The 14,385-nt window shown below is 36.9% G+C and overlaps 1 protein-coding gene and 1 long non-coding RNA gene across 5 annotated transcripts in view; one reads left to right on the forward strand and one right to left on the reverse strand.

Moving 5' to 3' along the window:
* Positions 1 to 14: 14 nt before the first annotated feature.
* LOC115287843 lies at positions 15 to 4,113 on the reverse strand. Its single transcript, XR_003906685.1, has 2 exons — positions 3,521 to 4,113; positions 15 to 197 (listed from the first exon to the last, which is right to left on the reverse strand). It is a non-coding gene; the product is annotated as an uncharacterized LOC115287843 (long non-coding RNA).
* ORC4 (origin recognition complex subunit 4) overlaps positions 3,465 to 14,385 on the forward strand; it is an 85,599-nt gene continuing 74,678 nt past the window's right edge. For 3 of the 4 annotated variants that reach the window (XM_029934624.1, XM_029934627.1, XM_029934628.1), the window contains exon 1: positions 4,448 to 4,558. The gene's annotated coding sequence lies outside the window, so the exon portion shown is untranslated. Of the gene's footprint in view, positions 3,489 to 4,447; positions 4,559 to 14,385 lie in introns of those variants that run through there. The other variant, XM_029934626.1, reaches the window with a different exon arrangement.

Raw genomic sequence — 14,385 nt, forward strand, 5'->3', positions numbered from 1 at the left:
CCTGACAGACAGTAGATGCTCAAAAGATGTTTAATGAATACCTAAATACAATCTGTTTTGCACATACATTCAAAATCCAGACAAGTTTGCAAAGGTACATAAGTTGGACATAGGCTTTCTGGCTGACTTCATGGGGTCCCACTGATGACTAGGAGTAAATCTTCATATCCATAGAAAACTGGAAAGTTGATAAGTGTCTGGGTAAGGACCAAAAAAACAAAGTCAGGGAAACATGTCACCTAAGTAACAGTTGCTTTATAGAGCTGGTAAAAGTGGCCTAATCATTCCAATAACCTATTGCACTAGTTTCTCAATGAAATGAAATTTAAGTGTATCTTGAATATTTGCTAGTATATTTTTAGTAGGAATTTTTTGAAATCTCTTATTAAAAATAAATTACTTTTGTCAAATTGCAGCCTGTTCAGGATTAGGGGGAATATGTTTTTACTTTCTATTAGTACTATATTGTTAACAGGATTAAATTTAGTTAATAGAAAAAGTGAGAGCTACAGTAAAAATAAAGAAAAAAAATTCATGGTAGTGGAGAAATTGTAGCAGGAAAGAGAAAAAAGGAAAAAGGAGGAAAGGAAAGAAATCCCACATATGGGAGCAAAGAAATTAAAATATGCCTAACTCTAAAATCAATTACGGCAATTAATCAGGAGACCTACTGTGCATCAGACACTGTATTGTGAGGTATATAAATCTGAAGATACAAATCTTTAGTTTTAAGTGGTTCACAAAGCAAGATTAGCAGGTAAATGTTTACAATACAATATGGATCATTCTTATATACATGTCTCTAATCCAAGCGTAAAAAGCATATTTACTGATTAATTAGAAGTGCAAAGAAAAATAAGCATCAAGGGAAACTAAAATAGTTCTCAAAATAGTAACTATTCACAATGAGACAAATCAGTACCTCTTAAATTGACAAATTATTGAATTATAAATAGACAAAATTTTGGCTTAAAGTTATTTACCTAAATATTCTTAGAATAATAGGTCTCCACATAAAATTCTTAAGTGTTATAGACAAAATTGTGAATGACAGATTGAGTTCCAACAAAAGAAAATGAAGCCATCTAGCACAGGAAATGTTAAGAGATCTAAGTTCTTTGGTCCATGCTCTGCCCACTGACAGGCCTTGGAACCTAGGCAAATTCCTCAAGCTCTCTGAACTTCAGCAATGTGGAAAATGAATAGTTGGATAAACTGACTTCTAAGATTTCACTTAGATGAAAACTAAAATGCTAAAATATGTCTTAATATTTAAAAAATAAGCCATAATAAAAAAGGTTTTCTAAACATAAATCATTATCCAACTCAGGGGAAGTCTAGAATTTTCAAATTATACATACAGGGTTATCCAGGGAGTGGTGAGATAAAGGAATGTTTTCAAAAGAAAAGCAGACATAAATTAAGTAAAGGTATTATACTCAAGACTGTAAATTTTCACTCTGCCGACGTGGGCAACCACCATCCAATTATCTGCACAATTTGCTTTATTTAAAATTGATTTCTTCACTAAGTTCTACTTTCTCCGTCTTATGTTAAGGTTGCTGAGGTATTAGACTGAGGACAAGAAATCCTAGGTAGACCTGGAATAGGAATATTGATGTTGGGAGAAAAACTTGAACTTGACACAGGTTTCTGCTGAAATGCACCAATTACACCTCAGAGAAAGGTAAGAAATTGTTCAAATTTATAACAGAAAGGAAGGAAATAAGGCCATATTGTTTACTGCTACAGTGCTTTTTTTCCTGTGTCTAAATGTCTACTCTTATACACATTAATGAAAATTTTACAGAACAAGTTTCTACATTTGCAATGCTTTTCTGTCACTAAAATATAAACATATTATATTTTGGCTTTACCATCAAAAGAAAATTAAAAGTATTTTCATGTTTTATAATATTTATGTCAAATATCCATCTAGATTTATTTTTCTTCAATCCTTTCTATTTGATCAAATTGCTGTTTTCATATTATCAGTCTGACCATAAAATTGCTGTTTTACAGAAGAATATTTTTTGCTGACATAAATTATGGGATCAGAGATACCAATGCAGTTACAAAAAAGGGTGTGTGTGTGTGTGTGTGTGTGTGTGTGTGTCAGAGAGAGAGAGAATGTGTGTGTGCGTGAGACAGAAAGAGAGAGAGAATATATGAATGTGTGCATCCATCTTCAAGGAAAGGATAAAGAAATGTATGTATGAAACAAAATACCGCTTTCTAATGTAAGCCCTGGTAAAAGGCCTATCTCGGAAACATACTTTCTAGCATTTCTGAAATAAAATACAGCACTGAAATTGAAAGCCATAGTGATTTTTACGAAGACTGTTATTCTATAAACCTAAACCTGAATTTATCTTTCAATTTATATCTAACTACAACTAGTATACTAACTACAACTTCATGATTTGACTCATGAAAATATATTTTAGAAATTTATCTACTCTCACGTACAGTGAGCAATTTGGTTCAGTACCTCAAGAGATGAAAAACTCATCTCAATTTACAACAGTAAATAAATAATTCAGTTAAAATTGAAAGTGGTACCAATCCAGCAAACTATTGATGGAGAGGTTTGGCCTTCCATGAAGCCAGAACAACATAAAGTTTTCAATGGGGATTACTTGTTCAAACAAGTTACAAAGATTAGAAAAACACTCAGATTAATTACGAAATAGCTAATATTCTCATCTTATGGAAAATAAATATCAAGAACCTATGCAGGGAGAGACAATACTAGTGGTATTTAAACTTTAAGTATTTTAAGCTTTGAACTTTATATGCTAATATATGAAACAAACATTTAACCAAAAAAGCTGTAATACAAGTCAAAACCTAACCAAAGGCCTCTATCAACTAAAAATTTGAAATCTTCCATGCAAGTCAGACACAACAACAACAACAAAAAAAAGGAAAATTAAACCCAGAAAGCAAAAACCAATCAAGTCTGTTCCAACACTGAAGTCAATTTCCAAATCACATACAGAACCAAAAAGGGGAAAACACTCAGGTCTACAAATGGATAAGCAGTTCCAATACAATCCAGATCCCGACATTTTCCCACTCAGAAACAAATGCAGTGGAGCTTTTACTGGGGAAAATGGAAAAAAGCTCTCCAAATGAATTTTTTCAAGTGACATCTAGAAAGTGTGCCTCTTTCTGTCTCTTTCCCTGGCGCCTCACTGGAGGAAGGAGGGGGTTGTTTTTGTATTCTCCCCCATTGGAGCAAGACACAATCAGATGTTAGCTGGAGAAGAGAAACCACTTTTGACAACAGCAAATAAAAATAAAAGTGCCTTTCCTCCTCTGACAGGATGGGCACCCACCTCACACACCCCTCCCCACTCCAACCCCTCCCCACTCCAACCCCTCCTTCACTCCCCCCCCCAGCACCACCCCCTCCTCACCCCGGAGCTCCACTGCGTATGTGGTTTGGTGCTACTGTTGCCCCGGAGTTAAAGTCAGAGCCAGAGGTAGGCAATGAAGCCCCCACAGACACACTTACCTTTCCTGCCCCCCACTTTTGAGTGCCTTCCCTGGAGCTGTGGAGGATGACACAAAGGGTAATAAAGGGGGGGGGGAGTGGAGGAGGAGGAGGAGGCGAAGGAGGAGGAGAGCTGGGGAAGTGGCTGCTCCTGGGTGTAGTGAGATGTCTCCAGCCAGGGCCAAGCAGCAGCAGCAGCAGTAGCAGCAGCAGCAGCAGCAGCAGCAGCAGCAGAGAAGGGTCTGTGTTGCTAAGAGGCTTTTGGTCTCTTTCTCTCCTCCTCTCACGGCCAAAGAGGAGGAGGGTGGAGGGGGCTCGGGAGGGAGGCTAGTGGAGGGGTGAGGGGGTAGGAGTCGTGGATGGGGGTTTTCGAAGAAGAAGAAACTCCTTCTCTCTCAGGCTCAATCTCCCTCTCAGGTCTCAGGGCTGGAGGGTGGGGGAAGGAACTCAGCCGCCTTCCCCCCACCCCCCTCAATTCAAGGTTGAAGTGGGGTAAAATTAGTGTCCTGTCCCTTTAAAAATAGAAATAAAAGGTGCCCCCCCTCTGCCACTGCCTCTCTCTTCATCATCAGCTGCTGCTGCTGCTGGGGTCTCTCTGCTGGGGGGGGGGAGGGGGGGTTCGGGTAGAAGAGACGGGAGGCACTCACTGCGCATGTCCCTCTCTGACGGGAGGCTGGTTGGTTGAAGGCAAGAGGAGGGGGAGGGGAGGAAATGATCTGGTTTCCCAGAAGGCTCCGAGGCACTTGCGACCCGGAAGACGTTGTAGCAGGGGGTAGAGGGGCGGGGGCGGGGAGTAGGAGGAAGTCGCTACTCTTTAACAACCCTCTGCCCCCTCCTACCTCCTAAGGGAAAGTAGAGGAACGGAAGTGGGCGTGGACGGTGGCTATTGTAGGTCACGTGTTTGGGCGGGAGTGGGGCGGGGTGGGAGACGCGGTGCGTGCGCGGGGAATGCCGGGAGGATTGGTGTACCGTTGGCACTGCAGGTGAAGCTGAGCTGACTACGCGGCCAGGAGCGCTTGTGAAGTGGTGCCTGTGGTGGCTAGATTCCTGCTCTGCCTGGTAAGGGCAGACTTTTTTGTGAGAGGTAACATGGGGTAGCCTGGCCTCAAAACAAAGGCCTAGGGTCGCCAGTGGTGAAAGGCTAATCGAAAAGAATGAGGACGGAAGGTTGTGTAGACTTGGAATGCGGGAACGGGGCAGGCTTTCTAGGCCTGGCAGGCCAGAAATCAGGCAGGCCCCTTCTGTCTCGTGGCTTTCCTGTGAGGCTGTCTACGAATCCCTGAAGCTTCAAGGATTCCTCGTGGAACTAGATCTCTGGCAGGGTGTTGACTACACCCGGTGGTGGTTGTGAGGAATGTAATCTTGCTGTTAAAAATGGAATCTTTGAAGCCTCTGCAGATGACTTTGTGGGCTGCTCCTTCAGCTCAGAGCAGGGGGAGAGAGAAGCGCCATGTGTGAATTTTGACAACTTGGCATTAGATGCCTTGCTTGTATTAGGTATGATGACCACTATTCCGTACTTCGCTACCCTCCTTGGAATTCTGGAGAGGTTTTTGGGGGAGGGAGCAAGCTGGAAAGTCTTGAATGGAATTGCCCTTCTGTATCTTGGCGTTGTTCCTGCAACAAAACGCTATGCTTGTTCTCAGGGATATGGGATTGTGTAGTCCTTGATATGGATGGAGTGTTACGGTTGATAGAGAAGGGACATTATAATTTTTTCCTTTTCTGTAGTGTAGATGAAATATTTTTAAATGAGTATTTTCAGTTTCTTTGGTTGCAAGTCTCAGATTTAGATCTTTTGGTTTCTCAATTAAATGCTACCTATTTTTGCTGAAAATGTTTTCCTCATAATACTCAAGACTACTAAAGGATTCATGTATTAAATCAGTAAGGCTTTTTTTAGTAAAGTAACACCAATTTTCACATCATTTCATACAGTGTTAACTAGAATCATTTCAAGCTTTCATTTAATTTCTTTTGTAAAACTACTTTGAGAGATTATCCCTCTGTATAGTTTCTTTTAAGGCCAGTAATCTAAAATTCCTCATGTTTGTTGTATTTTATTATTTAATTCTGTATTAATTATTCTTTAGGATATACTATCAATTAAAGTTATTACTTGTCTTCAACATTCTACTTATGCTTTGGCAATTGACCCTATTTATGCATCATTGCCTAGTACTAACTGCTCTCTTTGCTTGTAGTAGTCTTGTCAAGTGGAATCAAAACTAGAATCCTGTGCCTTAAAATTTTGTTTATATTGTAACCAAATATATATCACTTTATAAAAGAAAAAAGTCACAGCAAAGTAATTTAAGTCCCTTAGGTAACAAATTTTATTTTTTTATGTTAAAATACGAAATATGAAAAAAGTGCACAAATCATAGGTATGCAGTATAATGAATAATTATTAAGTGAACTCTGAGTGATTACTACCAAAGTCAAGAACTAAAACATTCCTGGCACTGGAGACCTACTCCTCCCCCTGTCCATTCTTGAATATTTCTCCTGCTTCACTACTATCACCACTACGGATTTTGATAGTAATTATTTTCTACATAATGACAAGTACTTTTTTAACCATCAGTGTTGGTATTTCTACCCAATGTAGATGAATTTTGTCTGTATTTTGCCTGTATTTAAAAGTTACACATAATGTGTTATTTTCCTCACATGTCACCAATATTTAACCCTATTCGTACATTTAGCTTTAGTTCATGTTTTTTCATTTTGTATAGTAATGCCTATAGTGTGATATGTCTTTTTCTGAATAAACCCCAATTATTTAACTCATCTAATATTAATGGACATTTGGATTGTGTCCAGTTTTTAGCAATTAGGAGCAGTGCCACTATGTATTTTTCTGCACATAGCATGCATTTGTAGAATGTAGAGTATGCCAAAGTTTTCAAAAAGAGATACATCAGTATAAACTCCCACCAGCAGTATATTATAGTTTTTACTACAGTCTTTCCAACAGTTGTTTTTTGTTTATGCCAACATAATGAATGTGGCTTTATGTTTTTACAGTGCCCTGATTATTAATGATTTTGAGCATTTTGTAAAATATTTACAGGATATTTGGATTTCTTCTTTTTTGAATTGTCTTTTTCTTTTCCTTTCACAATGTTTCTATTGGGTTGTCTATGTTTTACTTAAAGAGTTGACCAGTGTGGCAAATATCTTCTCTATACTTGGAGAATTTCTCCCTCCTAGATGATTTTATCTTCATTTCATTCTTTACTGTCTTATATGCTATTTCTATTGTTTTAAAGTTATTTGTGATTTTAACTCCAAGGAAGAGGTTCTATACTTGTTCTACCCAATAACATAGCAGCTATGGCTGGCTATGGACCACTTGAAATGTGGCTAAAAGTGTTAGTTTTATGAAGTGTTAATTTAAATTTGAAAATTGATACTTGATTCACTTGTTGAAAAACCCTTAAGTATTTTTGGAACAACTTGGGTATGTAAATGAATTTTCTCAACTGTAAACTTCATAAAAATAAAGATCAAAGGGTGCCTGGGTGACTCAGTTGGTTAAGTGTCTAACTCTTGATTTTCATTTAGGTCGTCATCTTATAGTTCTTTAGATGTAGCCCCTTGTAGGGCTCTGTGCTGACAGCACGGAGCTTGCTTAGGATTCAGTTTCTCCCTCTCTCTTCTTCTCCCCTGCTCCTGTGTTCCAGCTCTCTCTCTCAAAATAAGTAAATAAACTTTAAAAAAATAATAAAGATCAAGTATTTCTAAAGACAGTTTAGCATCTGAATTGTCATGTTCAGTAAATGTCAAATACCAGATTTCTAAGACTTATTATGAAAACAATGTAAAGTAATTCAACTTTTATTATGACTGCTTGTTGAAATTATAATACATTAATTTTACCTTGTTTTACTTTCATTACCGTGGGTACTAGAAAATTTTAAATTATATATATATGAGTGGTATTATATCTCTTTTGGACAGCACTGTTCTTACCATTAGTGTTCAGTTACATATTCCGGTATTTTTACCTCTTTTAGTCTTAATTTTTACATCTCTGAATTTTCTTTGAGGATCTTTCTCCTTTTGCTTCTAGGACACTGTTTAGATAGAATCTTTTTATTTTTATTTATTTATTTATTTATTTATTTATTTCATAATATTTTATTGTCAAATTGTTTTCCATACAACACCCAGTGCTCTTCCCCTCAAGTGCCCTCCACCATCACCACCACCTGTCTTCCCCCCTCCCCCTTCCCTCCCAACCCTCAGTTCATTCTCAGCATTCAATAGTCTCTCAAGTTCTGCATCCCTCTCTCTCCCCAACTCTCTCTCCCTCCTCCGTTCCCCCGGGTTCTCCATTAGGTCTCTCTTGTTTTCCTGCTAGACCTATGAGTGCAAACATATGGTTTCTGTTTTAGTTTTTTTTTTTAATTTATTTTTTGAGAAGCAGAGACAGAGCATGAGTGGAAGAGGGTCAGAGTGCCAGCGAGACACAGAATCCTAAGCAGGCTCCAGGCCTTGAGCTGTCAGCACAGAGTCACCACCACAACATCATGACCTAAACTGAAGTCTGATTCTTAACTGACTGAACCACCCAGGTTCCCCTAGAATATCTTTAATTCAGGTTTACTGATGGCTGATTATCTTAATTTTTTACTTGCCTTCCAAATGTCTTGTTTCACCTTCAATCTTGAAGAAAGTTTTGGGTCTTTTAAATTGTAGGATTGTGGTGGTTTTTCATCTGGAAGATAATGATCCGCTGTAGGTTTTTGTTTTTGCTTTTTGTTGTTGTTGTTGACTTCCATTATTGATTTTTAGAAGTCACCTGTCAATCTAATACTTGCTGCTTTGAAAGAAATCTCTAAAGAATGTTTCTTTGTCTTAACTTTTCTGCTATTTGTTTATGGCATTCTGTGTAGAATTCTTTTTCCTGTTTTGAATTAATTGAGATTCTTGAACTTGTGGATCAGTGTCTTTTTAAACAATAAATCACCTATATCTTCTCTTACTGTTTTTTAGTTACTTACTAAAAATTACAGCTGTGGCTTTTATTGGCACAGTATTCATAATTTGTTTCTTGTGATGAATTTTGATTTCTTAAGTTTTAATGGGTCTGTTTCTGCTGGTTCATGATCTTGTTTTTCTTATGTGCCTGTGTCTCAGTTGTTGAATTTTAAAAATCATAAGAATATATAAGTCCAGGATAATATCTTTTTCAAGAAGGCATGTTTTCCTAGGAAAGGTAACAGGCATGCCACTGGTCCCAAGTCACTTAGTTCAGTCATGTTCAGGACTTCAGAGTACTTCTGTTTTACACATAACTTTAAGTAGGGCTTCAAGTCATGAGTTCTATGAGTTCCATTTTACATCCAGTTCTTTCTTATCCAAATGATGTTGTCCTTAAGATCTCAACTTTAAATTTGAGTGATGATTTATTTGCATCCTAGGTTTGGTGAGTTTGTGCTTCAATTTTTTTCTTCATAGCCCAGAGAGCCTTTCTTCTTGTTGCTCAGTCTTTTCTTCTGGATAGGTACAAGTCTTCAGGAAAAAGTGACTGAGTATGGTGTTTATTTTTCTGGTGTACCTTTCTATCTTCTACTTCCAGCCAAAATTGTGCGTTTTAACTTGTCATACATTAGTTTAAAATTTTTTAAATCAGATTGGCCTCTATAGTGTAAGATGCCAAGTTAATTAAAATTTAGAAAATATTTCAAACTTTTTTTGTTAATAGTTTCAAATGTAAAAGAATATACACATGAAATATTATTTCAACATGGCTTATTAAAAAGAGCCTAATTTATTTATTGCAGGTTCAATTCTCTAGAATATGGCCCAGCAGAATTGCACAATAGTGGGTTGAAATGTTTGGGCCTTGATCCCCACACCTTGCTAGTCCCAGGAAGGATGTGATGTTGGACAGGGTGGCTGTTAAAGCCCTCACTTCCCCCTCTCTAGGGGTAAACACTTTTTTTTTTTAAATGTTTTATTTAATTTTGATACAGAGAGAGACAGAGCATGAGAGGGGGAGGAGCAGAGAGAGAAGGAGACACAGAACTGGAAGCAGGCTCCAGACTCTGAGCTAGCTGTCAGCACAGAGCCTGACGCGGGGCTCGAACCCACGAACGTGAGATCTGACCTGAGCCGAAATCGGAGGCTTAACCGACTGGGCCACCCAGGCGCCCCAGGGGCAAACACTTTAAGACTCTTTTTGGCTGATTCTTTTGGTATTTAACTCCATATTTCCAAATAACATCTTGTATACTACCACGCTTTCCATTTTAGGCATTATCTGATGACTTCCACAGTGAGTGATGTAAATTTGGATTTTTCCCACAAATACCCAAGCCCTCCCCCATCATTCCATGATAACTTAGTTTTTGGTAGATAATCATCCTATGTCTGTGTAGTTTCTTTATATTTATTATTAATTCAATCTCAAATAATCTGTTTTCTTATTGTCAGCACATCATTTCCACAAGTTCAGAAGTATCAAATTTTTGGTAATTAGTTTAACTATCTGTGAGAATTTTTTCCTAGAACATTCTGATCTCCAGTTTAAGCTGGCTCCTTGATGTGGTTGCCTCTCATGCAACCTTTCTCTGTTCTGTGATAGATCCTCTGTTTCCTATATCCCATTTAATTCTTTGTTTTGTGTTAATTTTTATATACCTGAATTTTCTTCAGGGATCTATTTTCTTTTGCTTGAATACATACTTTAGAATTTCTTTAATGCAGGTTATCATCATAAAAGATTAATGGTTATCCATTAAGGTTAATAGTTATCCTCATTTTATTTGGTCATAATCTCCAGTAGCTATCTGAGAGGCAAATGGTTTGAGGCTTTATGTTCCTGTAAATATCTTTAGATATGCTAACTTAGTTTGGATATAGGATTCTCAGTTGGAAATGTTTTTCTTCAGAATTGCAAAGGATTTCTTAGTGTCTGATATAAAATCTGAAGCCATTCTTATTTTCAGCACTTTGCATTTCACTCTTTTTTTTTTTTATGGACGCTTCTGCACCATTTTTTGTTTGTTTGAAGCTTATAGAATGTTCTCTTTGTTGTACCTGGAGTTCTGAAATGTCACAGTGATGTGAGATGACTTTGCTGTGCATTTCATGGGTTCTTTCTTTCTTTTATTTTTTAAATTTTTTTTAATGTTTATTTATTTTTTAGAGAGATAGAGACACAGAGCATGAGCTGGGGACAGTCAGAAAGAGAGGGAGACACAGAATCAGAAGCAGGCTCCAGGCTCTGAACTGTTAGCACAGAAGTTGATGCGGGGCTCGAACTCACAAGCTGTGAGATCATGACCCTGAGCTGAAATCAGCCACTTAACCGACTGAGACACCCAGGCGCCCCTTCATGGGTTCATTCTGTCTGGCATCTTGTATTCCTTGCCTCTGAGAAAGTTTCTGATACTTGTCTTGTAATATCCTTACCTCTATTTTTGGTCAAAACTGCAATTAGATGTTACATTCTTAGAACTGTTTCTTTTCTCTCATTTTTAAAACTGTCTTCCAGTCTTTTGATTTACAGATTCCTGGAAATTTACTTGATTTTTTAAACATGAGACTTTAACTTTTATTATTATATTTTTAAATTCCAATACCTTCTTTGATTTCTGCATTTTTAAAATGGCATCCTGATATTTTTTTCTCTTTATGGATTTAATTGAAGTTATGTTTTGAAGTTTATTTCTCCCAACTTCGTTTTCTCTAAGTTATCCTTTCTGTTAAGATGTTTTATAGGCTTTCATCTTAGACATTTTCCTCAGCTATCTTGTGATCCTTGGTTGCATGTTCAAATTTATGTAAAGGGCATAAAGAAGCTATTTCAGGCTATGTGAATTTGGCTGAGGCTTGCTAGTTATTAATGGTTTTCACTGGAAGGATTTGTCTGGAGCATATTTGTAGGGGGATCACTGACATCAACTTTTTATTTATTTGGAAGCCTTTTCTGTTGGGCTAATAAGAACCCAATGAGTAGAATTTTCCAGTCTTTTGCCTCTAAGTCAGTGGACTCCCAGAAGACATTTGGCAATGTCCTGAGACATACTTGATTATCAAGAGTTGCTGTTGAAAACTGGTGGATAGACGCTGCAGATTCTGCTGAACATCTTATAATGCATAGGACAGCTACCCACAACAAAACATTAGTTCAAAATGTCATTAGTGCCTATTATGAGAAACCCTGTTCACAGACTGCATAAGCCTTATTGCTAGTGCTTTGAGAACCAGCTGAAAACAGCACAAGAATCGCAACATTTGATTTTTTTATATATATATATAATACCCTCACCTGTTGTGCTTGGTATCCCCCACTGTAAAGTCCTTTTCTTACTCTCTGTAGACTCTCTAGTCTTTTGATGGAACAGGTAGAGGCTTCCATTTTAATTTTTACTGTTTTAGCAATGTAGATTTTTGAGATAAAGCTTTGTAAATGAATTCCAATGCAAATTAAAATATTGGTTATTAAGTGACCATGTATGTGTTTATTCTGTTTGAACTGGATGGACTGATGAGACTGTATTTTATGAAATGCTTAAATGGGAAAATAAGATACAAGTTGAGGATTATAAACTCGGTGATGTATGAAATCTGGAACTGACGATTGTTCCTCATCCTTCAATTTCAGTTTTATTACCTCTTTGCACTCCAGATTCCTAGGTGCTTATTTTCAAAGAAGTATCTATTGGGGTTGCTAGTTTTTCCTGATTTCTTCTTCCCCTTAAGAGCATATTCTTTTCCCAATATCCCTTCTTATCTTCAGTAAAAACACAATAAAATCTTAGATATTTTATTTCTTCCTTGAATAATGTGACAGTGAGATTAGTATGAAATTTTGCCAAAAGATTGAGATCAGACTTGACAAGATTAAGGTCTAAGTATGTTAGCTTTTCTTTTGGTGTACATGCACAGTTTCACTTTGTCACTTCTTGCCACCATTATAAAAATATACATTTTTTAAATATAGATGACCCAGAAATGTCAGTTAATATTGTTTTCTTAAAATAATCACTCCTAGGTTTGCATATGTTTCAGTCCACTTACTGAAAAAAGCAATATTTTCTCTAAAATAGCTGTGTTGTAGCTAATAGCTATTAGACCTCTGTCCAGTGTGTTATATATAGCACCATTCTGATGCAAGGTCTGGTGGGCGTCATGTGTTAATACTTTAGATTCAAACAAATAACATGTTTAGAAGCTAAATTAAAATGTTTAGTGTCCTAGCACTGATAGCTTTATATTGTTAAATTATATATTATTTGATTTCGATATGCAACATGATTCTTTAAAAATCAAACAAGGCAATACTTCAGTGTAAAAGTGATGAGAAAAAATGAAAATAATCTATTATTCCTGCACCTGGAAATAAGTCTAAGATGTTGATTCATATAATTTTAAGTCCTTTTAATCTGTGTTTCTATGCATTTATTAACAGAGCCAGATTGTAAAGTTTTGTTATGTACTTTTACTTTTAAGAAAATATTTATTTTGAGAGAGAGAGCACGCGCACGCGCGTGAGACTGAGCAAGCACGAGGGGCAGAGAGAAAGGGAGACAGAACTCCAGGTAGGCTCTATGCTGTCAGTGTAGAGCCTGACCTGAGACTTGAATTCCTAAATTGTGAGTTCATTACCTGAGCTGAAATCAAGAGGCACCAGGGTGGCCTATACTTTTAAAAGAAATAATAAATAACTAACATCTTTCTATTATATTACATACTCTTACAAAATAGTACTATGTTTATTTGCTTTACATTGTAGAAATATCCTGCCAACCTCTGGGAGTTATGTTCCTAAAATAGTGCCGTGATCAGTGTTGATAACAAATAAAATATAACAATTTTTCTTATTTTTGTATATAAATATTCTTACTTTTGTGTCTATTCAGTTTTGAGAGAGAGAGAGTATGTGTGTGAGGCAGGGAGAGAGGGAGACACAGGATCTGAAGCAGGCTCTGTGCTGACAGCAGAGAGCCTGATGTAAGGCTTGAACTCAGGAACTGCAATATCATGACCTGAGCTTGAAGTCAAATGCTCAGCCAACTGAGCCACCCAGGCACCCAGAGAAATTAGTTTCAAAGTATTTTTATTCTTGTGCTTTTTTTTAAAGGTTTGTTTTATTTCTGAGAGAGAGCGAGAGCAAGTGAGCCTGCATGCAAGCAAGGGAGGGGCGGGGGGGGGGGGGACACAGAATTGGAAGCAGGCTCCAGGCTCTGATTTGTCAGCACAGAGCCCTACATGGGGTTAGAACTCATGATTCGTGAGATCATGACCTGAGCTGAAGTTGGCACTCAACCAAATGAGCCAGCCAGATACTCCTAAAATATTTTTAAAATAGCTCGTATTCCCTATGAATTACCATTATTGTTTTGCAAACATTTCTGTACATATTCTGCTCTAACAGATTTTGTTCATATGTTTTGTTTTACAGAAATTTTTACTTCATTTTATAATCTATCTTTTGTACTTACATTTTATAATCTATCTTTTGTACTTACATTTACTATATTTTGTACTTACATTTCATTTTCACAAATCTTCCGTGTGTGTTTTCATCTCTGTTTTTCACAAATTATCATTAAAAATAGTAAAGAGGTTTGGAGTGTGTGTGTTTTTGCATGTGTTTTGAGGTCACCATAGTTAACCACATGGAAGAGTAGAAATTGTGACTTTGATTCTTTCTTTTGAATTTTTTTTATTAATAAACTTCTTTGTTAGAGCATCATTAAAGGGTTTAGAGAAACATTAACTTGAGAGTACAACAAATTTTCATATATTCCTACTGGCCTACCTCCCCTAGCGTTAACCCAGTTTAACTTACTAGCATCTTGCCTAGGGTGATATGTTTGTTACAATTGATGAACTACTATTGATACATTAGTATTAAGGAAAGT

This window comes from Suricata suricatta, chromosome 3, assembly GCF_006229205.1.
Source record: "Suricata suricatta isolate VVHF042 chromosome 3, meerkat_22Aug2017_6uvM2_HiC, whole genome shotgun sequence".
NCBI lineage: Eukaryota > Metazoa > Chordata > Mammalia > Carnivora > Herpestidae > Suricata > Suricata suricatta.